Genomic DNA, 12,474 nt, shown 5'->3' on the forward strand with positions numbered 1-12,474 from the left:
CACTCCGAGTCTTGCTTTGGGTCGTCCTGAATTGGATAATTCCAAAGCAATGTCAGTAGTCAATAAGGTATGATGACGGAACTCACTTCTGTCAGACTGCATTTGCAAATGATTTTTAGGAATGTGGAAATCTATTTCCTGTACTTGTGTTGTCTTTTCCTACAGGTTTTGAGTGGTGAAGAAAGGCCTATTCCATTCTTATCAAGTTATTGGATTTTCGATGTGAAGTAGTTGTTTCTGAAAATGAAAACACTGGACTATGTCAATGCTCAAACACAGTAATAACAGAGAGATTGTGAGATATAGATATAGGAAGAAAGAACCTAACAGTTAAACTCACTGACACGCATGACAAGATTGGAAGTAGCAGCTCCCGTGGCAACACTGACATGCCAACAGATGGATATGGAGACACAAAACAGCCTAGGGTACTCTCTTTCTCATCCCCTCTCTCCTTTTTCATCTCTCTCTCTCTCTCTCTCTCTCTCTCTCTCTCTCTCTCTCTCTCTCTCTCTCTCTCTCTCTCTCTCTCTCTCTCTCTCTCTCTCTCTCTCTAATGTTCTCCCCTCTCCCCTCTCTCTCTGTTCTCCCCCTCTCTCATCTCTCTCTCGTCCCCCTCTCTCTTCTTGTTTATCTCTCTCCCTCTCTCTCGTCCCCCTCTCTCTCTAATGTTCTCCCCTCTCTCCTCTCTCTAATGTTCTTCCCCTCTCCCCTCTCTCTAATGTTCTCCCCCTCTCCCCTCTCTAATGTTCTCCCCTCTCCCCTCTCTCCCTGTTCTCCCCTCTCCCCTCTCTTTAATGTTCTCCCCTCTCTCTCCTCTCTCTAATGTTCTTCCCCTCTCCCCTCTCTCTAATGTTCTCCCCCTCTCCCCTCTCTCTAATGTTCTCCCCTCTCTCCTCTCTATAATGTTCTCCCCCTCTCCCCCTCTCTCTGTTCTCCCCCTCTCTCCTCTGTCTCTCATCCCCCCTCTCTCTTCTTGTTTATCTCTCCCCTCTTCACTTCCCTCCTACTCTCTCTCCCATACTCCTATGCATCTTTCCCTCTCTCTTAATGAAGTTAGCTCCTTCACAGCACGTCCAGTCTCATCTACAGAGAGGTTGAGCAGCTCCTGAGGGTGATGATTAGGATGGGAGGAGGAGAGAGAGAGACAGAGAGAGAGAGAGGCACAGCTGTGATCAGTCAGTCAAATTACAGTGTGCGTCTAAAGAGTGAAGCTGCACATCACTGTATAACACTGTGTAACTCCCAAAGACAACCAGTGGATCTGGAGAACATACACTGGCAGTCTGCCACTGGTTGGAAGGGAAATATGGATGCCTTGAAGCAGATAGGTTGGGTAAATGGAATGGTATGGGGTAAAAAGGACAAAAAGGACCATTTTCACTTATCAACAGTGCTGTGCGAAAGAGTCCCAGCCCACCACTTCTCCATCTCTTCCCTTCTGTATTCACTAACTGTAGTGGTGCTCTCAGGTGTGTGCAAATCAAACTCAAGGGTGCAGCAATCAAATACAGTACTTACATGACATATTGACAATGGAGGTCATAACGACCGCTTATAGAGCTCCGTTTCAAAAAGCATTGCTTACACAGCGCTCTTTCAGAGCAGGTCACTATTGGTCCTTAATGTTTTAAACAGCAAATATGTTGAAGTAAACACTTCCATATTATGTCGTCATCTCAATGTTAACTGTCTGGCCAGTGGAAATTAGATTATATGTAGCTATTAAACTAATCAAAAAAATAAAGAACGATACATTGCAAGTATTGCTCCTGTAATGGTCTGGGAAATGAAACTCCCTGTTCTCACTTTGTCAATTCCAATTTCTCTCTATCTCTCCCTCGCTCTCTAACTCCCCTCCTCTCAATTCAATTCAAGGGCTTTATTGGCATGGGAAACGTGTTAACATTGGCAAAGCAAGTGAAGTAGATAATATACCAAAGTGAAATAAACAATAAAAATGAACAGTAAACATTACATATATATACACTGTTGTAATGATGTGCAAATGGTTAAAGTACAAAAGGGGAAATAAATAAACATAAATATGGGTTGTATTTACAATTGTGTTTGTTCTTCACTTGTTGCTCTTTTCGTGTGGCAACAGGTCACAAATATTGCTGCTGTCATGGCACACTGTAGTATTTCACCCAGTAGATATGGGAGTTAATCAAAATCGTTTTTTTTCCTAATTCTTTGTGTATCTGTGTAATCTGAGGGAAATATGTGTCTCTAATATAGTCATACATTTGGCAGGTTAGGAAGTGCAGCTCAGTTTCCATCTCATTTTGTGAGCAGTGAGCACATAGCCTGTCTTCACTTGAGAGTCATGTCTGCCTACGGCGGCCTTTCTCAATAGCAAGGCTATGCTCACTGTATCTCTACATAGACAGCGCTTTCCTTAAGTTTGGGTCAGTCACAGTAGTCAGGTATTCTGCCATTGTGTAGTCTCTGTTAAGGGCCAAATAGCATTCTAGTTTGCTTAGTTTTTTTGTTAATTCTTTTCAATGTGTCAAGTAATTATTTTTTTTTTCTCATGATTTGGTTGGGTCTAATTGTATTGCTGCCTCTGTGGAGTCTGTTTGTGTTTGTGAACAGAGCCCCAGGACCAGCTTGCTTAGGGGACTCTTCTCCAGGTTAATCTCTTTGTAGGTGATGGAATGTTTGGGAATAGCTTCCTTTTCGGTGGCTGTAGAATTTAACGGCTCTTTTCTGGATATTGATAATTAGCGGGTATTGGCCTATTTCTGCTCTGCATGCATTATTTGGTGTTTTACATTGTACACGGAGGATATATTTTGTGTTTGTCCCACTTTGTGAATTCTTGGTTGGTGAGCGGACCCCAGACCTCACAACCAAGTATTTTTAGCCAGATCCTAATATTCTCTCTCTCGCTCTCCATCTCTCTCTCTCTCTCTCTCTCTCTCTCTCTCTCTCTCTCTCTCTCTCTCTGTCTCTTCATTTTCTCTCTTCCTTTTTCTCTCTCTCTTCCTTCCTTCTCTCTCTCTCTCTCTCTCTCTCTCTCTCTCTCTGATGTTGGAGTGGTGCTTAGTCACTCAGTTGTGGGTAAACAGGGAGTACAGGAGGGGACTAAGCAGGCACCCCTGAGGGGCCCCAAAAGCTGTTAAGGAGCCTTTTGAACCTAGACTTGGCGCTCCCGTACAGCTTACCGTGCGGTAGCAGAGAAAACAGTCTATGACTTGGGTGAGTCTTTTTGGGCCTTCTTCTGACACCGCCTAATTAGTATGTACAGTTGAAGTCAGAGGTTTTAGATACACTTAGGTTGGAGTCATTAAAACTCGTTTTTTAAACCACTCCACAAATGTCTTGTTAATCTCTCTTGGGTAGGGGGCAGTATTTTCACCTCTGGATGAAAATCGTGCCCAAAGTAAACTGCCTGTTACTCAGGCCCAGAAGCTAGGATATGCATATAATTTGTAAATTTGGATAAAAAATACTCTAAAGTTTTTTTTAAACTGTTGGTCTGTGAGTATAATAGAACTGATATGTCAGGTGAAATCCCGAGGACAAACCATCCAGGGGAAAAACAAATTGAGGTCATAGGATTTTCCAATATTTTTCTATGGGAATCCATATAATTTTTTACTAGGATTAAACATCAGGAATTGTGAAAAAAATGAGTTTAAATGTAGTTGTCTAAGGTCCATGTAAACTTCCAACTTCAGCTGTAGGTCTTGGATGGCAGGAAGCTTGGCCCAAGTGATGTACTCGGCCGTACACACTACCCTCTGTAGCACCTTGCGGTCGGATCCCGAGCAGTTGCCATACCAGCAGCGATGCAACTAGTCGTTGTCGATGATCAGGCCTACCATTGTTGTGTCGTCAGCAAACTTAATGATGGTGTTGGAGTGGTGCTTGGCCACGCAGTTGTGGGTAGACAGGGAGTACAGGAGGGGACTAAGCAGGAACCCCTGAGGGGCCCCAGTGTTGAGGATCAGCATGGCAGATGTGTTGTTAACTACCTTTACCACCTGGGGGCGGCGCGTTAGGATGTCCAGGATCCAGTTTCAGAGGGAGGTGTTTAGTCCCAGGGTCCTTAGTTCAGTGATAAGCTTTGTGGGCGCTATGATGATGAATGCTGAACTGTAGTCAATGAATAGCATTTTCATATAGGTGTTATTTTTGTCCAGGTGAGAAAGGGCATTGTGGAGCGTGATTGAGATTGCATCATTTGTGGTTCTGTTGGGGCGGTATGCGAATTGGAGTGGGGTTAGGGTTTCCCGAAATGATGGTGTGGATGTGAGTCATGGCCAGCCTTTTAAAGCACTTCATGGCTACCGAGGTTAGGCAGGTTACCTTCGCTTCCTTGGGCACAGGGACTATGGTGGTCTACTTGAAACGTAGGTATTATTGACTCGGTCACGGAGAGGTCGAGAATGTCAGTGAAGATACTTGCCATTTTGTTTGCGCATGCTCTGAGTGCATTTCCTGTTAATTTGTCTGGCCCCGCGTCCTTCTGAATGTTGACCTGTTTAAAGGTCTTGCTCACATCGGCTATGGAGAGCTTGAACACACAGTTGTTCGGAACAGCCTAATGCTCTCATGCATCTGTGTTTCTTGCCTCGAAGCGAGCATAAAAGATATTTAGCTCGTCTGGTAGGCTCGCATCACTGGGCAGCGTTCGGCTGGGATTCCCTTTGTAGTCCGTAATAGTTTGCAAGCCCTGCCACATTTGACGAGCCTCAGAGCCGGTGTAGTAGGATTCAATATTAGTCCTGTATTGACTCTTTGCCTGTATGACGATTCATAGCAAGCAGGATTAAGTATAAGTGTCCAGATTAGTGTCCTGCTCCTTAAAAGCGGCACTCTAGCCTTTCAGCTTGTGCAGATGTTGCCTGTAATCCATGGATTCTGGTTGGGATATGTACGCACGGTCACTGTGGGGACGATGTCGTGCACTTATTGATGAAGCCGGTGACTGAGGTGGTATACTCCTCAATGCCATTGCATGAATCCCAGAACATATTCCAGTCTTGGCTAGCAAAACAGTCCTGTAGTGCAGCATCCGCGTCATCTGACCACAATACGATATTATCAAGATAATTAGGTGCCGATATGTATTTTCAGATTCTCAAAATTCTCACGATTCTATATGTATTATAATACGTATTGCGATTTTATTGCGATTCGATATTCCAAACATATTTCTCACCATATGTCTGCTGCAGAGTGACAAGAGAGAGCCAGGATAAATTTTTCTTGATCAGTCAGGGAAAGTGCTGAAAACGTGTTGGCTCGCTATTTAAAAAGAAGATACCGTCGTTTTGGCACAGGTACAGCTGACTAGATCTAGCTAACTCTACCTTGCAAAAATCTAATCTAGACTTGGAGTCAAAGTATCGATATAATATCATTGAAAATGTTATCGTGATATGTAACTGTATCGATTTTTTTTACGCCATCACAAGCTTACACAGGACCGTAATACTGTATTCCAATTCAGAATACAAATGATTTATTGTATTTTAACAGCAACAGTTACAACCTAGATTTTACATGTACAGTAGCCCTGAATCTTTCATCTGTACTGTTACTTAGGGTTGCACTGTCAAAACTAAAACGTATTTATTATATTTTAACAGCAACAGTTCCAACCTAGACAGTGTTTTTAATGGGGTAAAATAACATGAATAGCTATTTATATTTAATTTCATTGTTATTTGTCCTTATTGCATTTGTTTTAGACTAACATCAGGGCAATGAAATATACTGATTGTCACGTGTGCTCCCTCTCCGGCTTCTAGGTCATTATGGCGCACACCTGTCACCATCGTTACGTGCATGTGCACGTCATCAGACTCACCTGGACTCCATCACTTCCCTGATTACCCTCCCTATATATATGTCACTCTCTTTGGTTCCTTCCCCAGGCGTTATTGTTTTTGTTTCTGTTTCATGTCTGTGTGCTGTTAGTGTTTCTTGTTTTGTATTATGTTCCGTTTATTAAAACACTCACTCCCTGAACTTGCTTCCCGACTCTCAGCGCACATCGTTACATCGATATTTACCTATAGTTGCATGTTTTCATAAGCTTGGGTCCCAGGAAAACAAAGCATTTCTAATTTGGGTCCCAGAACTCCAGCTGTACATGCTGGGTAAGGAGCATTAACAAAACACTACAGCAGCACACACTCAGACAGTCTAGTCACACACACACACACACACACACACACACACACACACACACACACACACACACACACACACACACACACACACACACACACACACACACACACACACACACACACACACACACACACACACACACACACACACACACACACACACACACACACACACACACACACACACACACACACACACACACACACACACAGTCTGTCACTTTATAATTTGGTGACGTGTGTGTGTGATTATTGGATGTACACTACCGGTCAAAGGTTTGAGTACACCTACTCATCCAAGAGTTTTTCTTCATCAAGGCAAAGGGTGGCTATTTGAAGAATCTCAAATATAAAATATATTTGGATTTGTTTAACACTTTCTTTGTTACTACATGATTCCATATGTGCTATTCCATAGTTTTGATGTCTTCACTATTGTTATACAGTGTAGATAATAGTCTAAATGAAGAAAAACCCTTGAATGAGTGCAGTGTCTTGCAAAAGCATTCATCCCCCTTGGCGTTTTTCCTATTTTGTTGCATTGCAACCTGTAATCTAAATAGATTTTTATTTGTATTTCATGTAATGGACATACACAAAATAGTCCAAATTGGTGAAGTGAAATGAACAAAATACCTATTTTTTTAAATACGGAAAAGTGGTGCGTGTGTATGTATTCACCCTCTTTGCTAAGCCCCTAAATAAGATCTGGTGCAACCAATTACCTTCAGAAGTCACATAATTAGTTAAATAATGTCCACCTGTGTGCAATCTAAGTGTCACATGATCTGTCACATGATCTCAGTATATATACACCTGTTCTGAAAGGCCCCAGAGTCTGCAACACCACTAAGCAAGTGGCACCACCAAGCAAGTGGCACCATGAAGACCAAGGAGCTCTCCAAACAGGTCAGGGACAAAGTTGTGGAGATGTACAGATCAGGGTTGGGTTATATCAGAAACTTTGAACATCCCACGGAGCACCATTAAATCCATTATTTTTAAAATTGAAAGAATATGGCACCACAACAAACCTGCCAAGAGAGGGCCACCCCCCAAAACTCATGACCAGGCAAGGAGGGCATTAATCAGAGTGGTAACAAAGAGACCAATCCTGAAGGAGCTGCAAAGCTCCACAGGGGAGATTTGAGTATCTGTCCATAGGACCACTTTAACCTCTTGAACCTATGGGGGCGCTGTGTCATTATTGGATAAAAAGACGTGCCCGTTTTAAGTGCAATATTTTGTCACGAAAAGATGCTCGACTATGCATGGAATTGACAGCCTTGGAAAGACAAAACTCTGACGTCTCCAAAACTGCAAAGATATTATCTGTGAGTGCCCCAGAACTAATGCAACAGGCGAAACCAAGATGAAGTTTCATACAGGAAATGCCCCAGATTCTGAAGGCGCTGTGTTCCAATGTGTCCTTATATGGCTGTGAATGCGCCAGGAATGAGCCTGCGCTTTCTGTCTATTCCCCGAGGTGTCGGCAGCATTGTGACGTGTTTGTAGGCATATCATTGGAAGATTGACCATAAGAGACTACATTTACCTGGTGTCCCGCCCGGTGTCCTGTGTGCGTAATCTGTAGGTCCATGCGCGTTCCATTTCTTCAGAAGAGAAAGTAAACTGCCACGATGGATTTTATCATCGATAGATATGTGAAAAACACCTTGATGATTGATTCTAAACATCGGTTTGCCATGTTTCTGTCGATATTATGGAGTTAATTTGGAAAAAAGTTTGCGTTTTAATGACTTTTTTTTTTCTTAACCAAACGTGATGAACAAAACGGAGCGATTAGTCGACACAAATCATATTTTTTGTAAAAACGGAACATTTGCTATCTAACAGAGTCTCCTCATTGAAAACATCTGAAGGTCTTCAAAGGTAAATGATATTATTTGAATTCTTTTCTGGTTTTTGTGGAAAATGTTGCATGCTGAAATAGAGGCATCCTATACTAGGCTAATACTAATACTGTTACACAAATGCTTGTTTAGCTATGGTTCAAAAGCATATTTTGAAAATCTGAGATGACAGTGTTGTTAACAAAAGGCTAAGCTTGAGAGCAAATAGATTCATTTCATTTGTGATTTTCATGAATAGTTAACGTTGTGTTATGCTAATGAGCTTGCAGATAGATTTACACAATCCTGGATAAAGTTTTTTTTTCCGTAGTTAAACGTGACGCAGAAAACGGAGCAATTTGTCCTAAACAAATAATCTTTCAGGAACAACTGAACATTTGCTATCTGAGAGTCTCCTCATTGAAAACATCCGAAGTTCTTCAAAGGTAAATGATTTTATTTGAATGCTTTTTCTGTTTTTTTGTGAAAATGTTGCCTGCTGAATGCTAACGCTAAATGCTACGCTAAATGCTACATTAGCTATCAATACTGTTACACAAATGCTTGTTTTGCAATGGTTGAGAAGCATATTTTGAAAATCTGAGATGACAGTGTTGTTAACAAAAGGCTAAGCTTGAGAGCAAATAGATTAATTTCATTTCATTTGCGATTTTCATGAATAGTTAACGTTGCGTTATGGTAATGAGCTTGAGGCTGTAGTCACGATACCGGATCCGGGATGGCTCGACGCAAGAAGTTAAGCGGTACACTCCACAGAGCTGGGCTTTACGGAGAAGTGGCCAGAAAAAAAGCCATTGCTTACAGAAAGAAATAAGCAAACACGTTTGGTGTTCGCCAAATGGCATGAGGGAGACTCCCCAAACATATGGAAGAAGGTACTCTGGTCAGATGAGACTAAAATTGAGCTTTTTGGCCATCAAGGAAAACACGGGGGCCTCACTGCGGTGACGGTCAGCGCTCTTCTTCTGCCTTACACTCGCTTGGCGTAATGACTCTTGGACAGCCCTCCAGGTCTCCTTAGAGCGCTGCACCCACTCCAAACCCAAAATACCAACAATATACACTCAAACAAAGAACAGACGAACAAGCCCGCACGAAACAGAAGCGGGCTGAACAAACTATATATAACCCTACCTTTCACAACCAAACAAGAAACAGGTGCTACCAATCAGACAAAACCAAAGGAACACAAAACAACGGATCGGTGATAGCTAGTAGACCGGCGACGACGACCGCCGAGCGCCACCCGAACAAGAAGGGGAGTCACCTTCGGTAATATTCGTGACACTACCCCCGGCCCCCCCTGACGCGCAGCTCCCGCAGTGCGCTGACGCTGGCCTCGGGGACGACCCGGGGGCCGATGCGCTGGGTGATCCGGACGGAGGCGATGGAACTCTCTCAACATAGATGGATCTAGAATATCCCTCACCGGAACCCAGCACCTCTCCTCCGGACCGTAACCCCCCAGTCAACGCGGCGTCTCGAGTCCAGAATAGCTCGTATCTTGTACGCCGGGGACCCCTCGATGTCCAGAGGGAGGCGGAGGAACTTCCGGAACCTCACCTTCCTGCATGGGACCAGCTACCACCGGCCTGAGAAGAGACACATGAAACGAGGGGTTAATACGATAATACAAAGGAAGTAATAATCGATAACAAACCTCGTTTATTCTCCTCAGGACTTTAAATGGCCCTATACACTTCCGGCAGGGCAAGCGGAGGGGCAGGTTTCGGGTCGAGAGCCAGACCCTGTCCCCAGGTGCAAACACGGGGGCCTCACTGCGGTGACGGTCAGCGCTCTTCTTCTGCCTTACACTCGCTTGGCGTAATGACTCTTGGACAGCCCTCCAGGTCTCCTTAGAGGGCTGCACCCACTCCTCCACTGCAGGAGCCTCAGTCTGGCTCTGATACCACGGTGCCAGGACTGGCTGGTACCCCAACACGCACTCAAATGGTGAGATGTTGGTAGAGGAGTGGCTTAGTGAGTTCTGGGCTATTTCTGCCCAGGGAATATATCTCGCCCACTCCCCTGGCCGGTCCTGGCAATACGACCGCAGAAACCTACCCACCTCCTGGTTCACTCTCTCCACCTGCCCATTACTTTCCGGGTGATACCCTGAGGTCAGGCTGACCGAGATCCCCAGGCGTTCCATAAATGCCCTCCAAACACGGGAGATAAACTGGGGGCCCTGATCAGAAACTATATCCTCGGGCACCCCGTAGTGCCGGAAGACATGGGTGAAAAGAGCTTCTGCAGTCTGCAGGGCCGTAGGGAGACCGGGCAATGGGATAAGACGACAGGACTTAGAGAACCGATCCACAACGACCAGGATCATTGTGTTACCCTGAGAGGGGGGAAGGTCAATAAGAAAATCCACCGATAGATGGGTCCACGGCCGTTGTGGAACGGGAAGAGGTTGTAATTTACCTCGTGGCAGGTGTCTAGGAGCCTTACTCTGGGCGCACACCAAACAGGAGGAAACAGAATCGCACATCCCTCCTCAAAGTGGGCCACCAGTACTTCCTCTCAAGACCTCGCACTGTCCTAAAAATACCTGGGTGACCCGACAAGGGTAGACAATGAGCCCATCGAATCAATTGATCACGAACAGCCAGCGGCATGTACCTACGACCCTCCAGACACTGTGGAGGCGCAGGTTCCTCCCTTAGTGCCCGCTCGATGTCCGCGTCCACATTCCATACTACTGGTGCCACCAGCTTAGCTGCCGGAATGATGGGAGTAGGATCGATGGACCTGTCCTCAGTGTCATAGAGTCTTGACAGCGCGTCGGCCTTAGTGTTGAGGGAACCTGGTCTATACGAGATAGTGAAATGAAATCTGGTGAAAAACATGGCTCACCTTGCCTGACGAGGATTCAGTCTCCTCGCTGATCGGATATACTCCAGGTTACGGTGGTCAGTCCAGATAAGGAAAGGGTGCTTAGCCCCCTCAAGCCAGTGTCTCCACACCTTCAGGGCCTTAACCATAGCCAACAACTCCCTATCCCCCACATCATAATTCCGCTCCGCTGGCCCGAGTTTCTTAGAAAAAAAGGCACAGGGGCGGAGCTTCGGTGGCTCACCGGAACGCTGTGAGAGCACTGCTCCAACCCCAGCCTCGGATGCATCCACCTCTACTATAAACGCCAAAGAAGGGTCCGGATGCGCCAACACCGGCGCCTCAGTAAACATCGCCTTCAACTTATGAAAAGCTCCGTCCGCCTCTGCTGACCACTGTAAACGCACCGGCCCCCCCTTCAGCAGTGAGGTAATAGGGGCAGCTACTTGACCAAAACCCAGGATAAACCTCAGGTAGTAATTGGCAAACCCTAAAAACCGCTGCACCTCCTTTACCGTGGTCGGAGTCGGCCAATTACGCATGGCCTTTACGCGGTCACCCTCCATTACCAACCCAGAGCTGGAAATGCGATAACCCAGGAAGGAAACTGATTGTTTGGAAAACTCACATTTCTCCGCCTTCACATACAGGTCATGCTCCAGCAGTCGTCTAAGAACCTTGCGCACCAGAGATACATGCGCCGTGCGTGTAGCGGAGTAGATCAAAATATTGTCAATATACACCACTACACCCTGTCCGTGCAGGTCTCTAAGAAACTCATCCACGAAGGATTGAAATATAGCTGGAGCATTCTTTAAACCGTATGGTATGACAAGGTACTCATAATGGCCAGAAGTAGTGCTAAATGCAGTTTTCCACTCATCTCCATCCCGAATACGCACCAGATTATAAGCACTCCTGAGATCCAGTTTAGTGAAGAACTGCACTCCGTGAAATTATTCCACTGCCGTAGCAATGAGAGGTAGTGGGTAACTAAAACCCACCGTGATGGAATTTAGACCTCTATAATCAATACACGGACGCAAACCACCATCTTTTTTCTTCACAACAAAAGAAACTCAAAGAGACGGGTGACATGGAGGGCCGAATGTACCCCTGTCCCAGAGCCTCGGTGATATAAGTTTCCATAGCCACCATCTCCTCCTGGGACAAAGGATACACATGACTCCTAGGGAGTGCAGCGTTACCCTGGAGGTTTATCACGCAATCCCCCTGCCTATGGGGTGGTAATTGGGTCGCCTTCTTTTTACTGAAAACGATAGCCAAATCGATAGCCAAATCGTCATACTCAGCTGGAATGCGCACGGTGGAAACCTGGTCTGGACTCTCCACCGTTGTCGCACTGATGGAAACCCCTATACACCTGCCTGAACACTAATCAGACCACCCCTGTAAAGTTCCCTGTTTCCACAAAATCGTAGGATTATGAATAGCTAGCCAGGGAATTCCCAGTACCACTGGAAACGCAGGTGAATCGATAAGGAACAAACTCATTCGCTCCTTGTGATTCCCCTGCGTAATCATCTCCAATGAAATTGTGGCTTTCCTCACCAGCCCTGACCCTAATGGTCGACTATATAAAGAGTGCACGG

The sequence above is a fragment of the Oncorhynchus gorbuscha genome, linkage group LG14 (assembly GCF_021184085.1).
Source record: "Oncorhynchus gorbuscha isolate QuinsamMale2020 ecotype Even-year linkage group LG14, OgorEven_v1.0, whole genome shotgun sequence".
Lineage (NCBI taxonomy): Eukaryota > Metazoa > Chordata > Actinopteri > Salmoniformes > Salmonidae > Oncorhynchus > Oncorhynchus gorbuscha.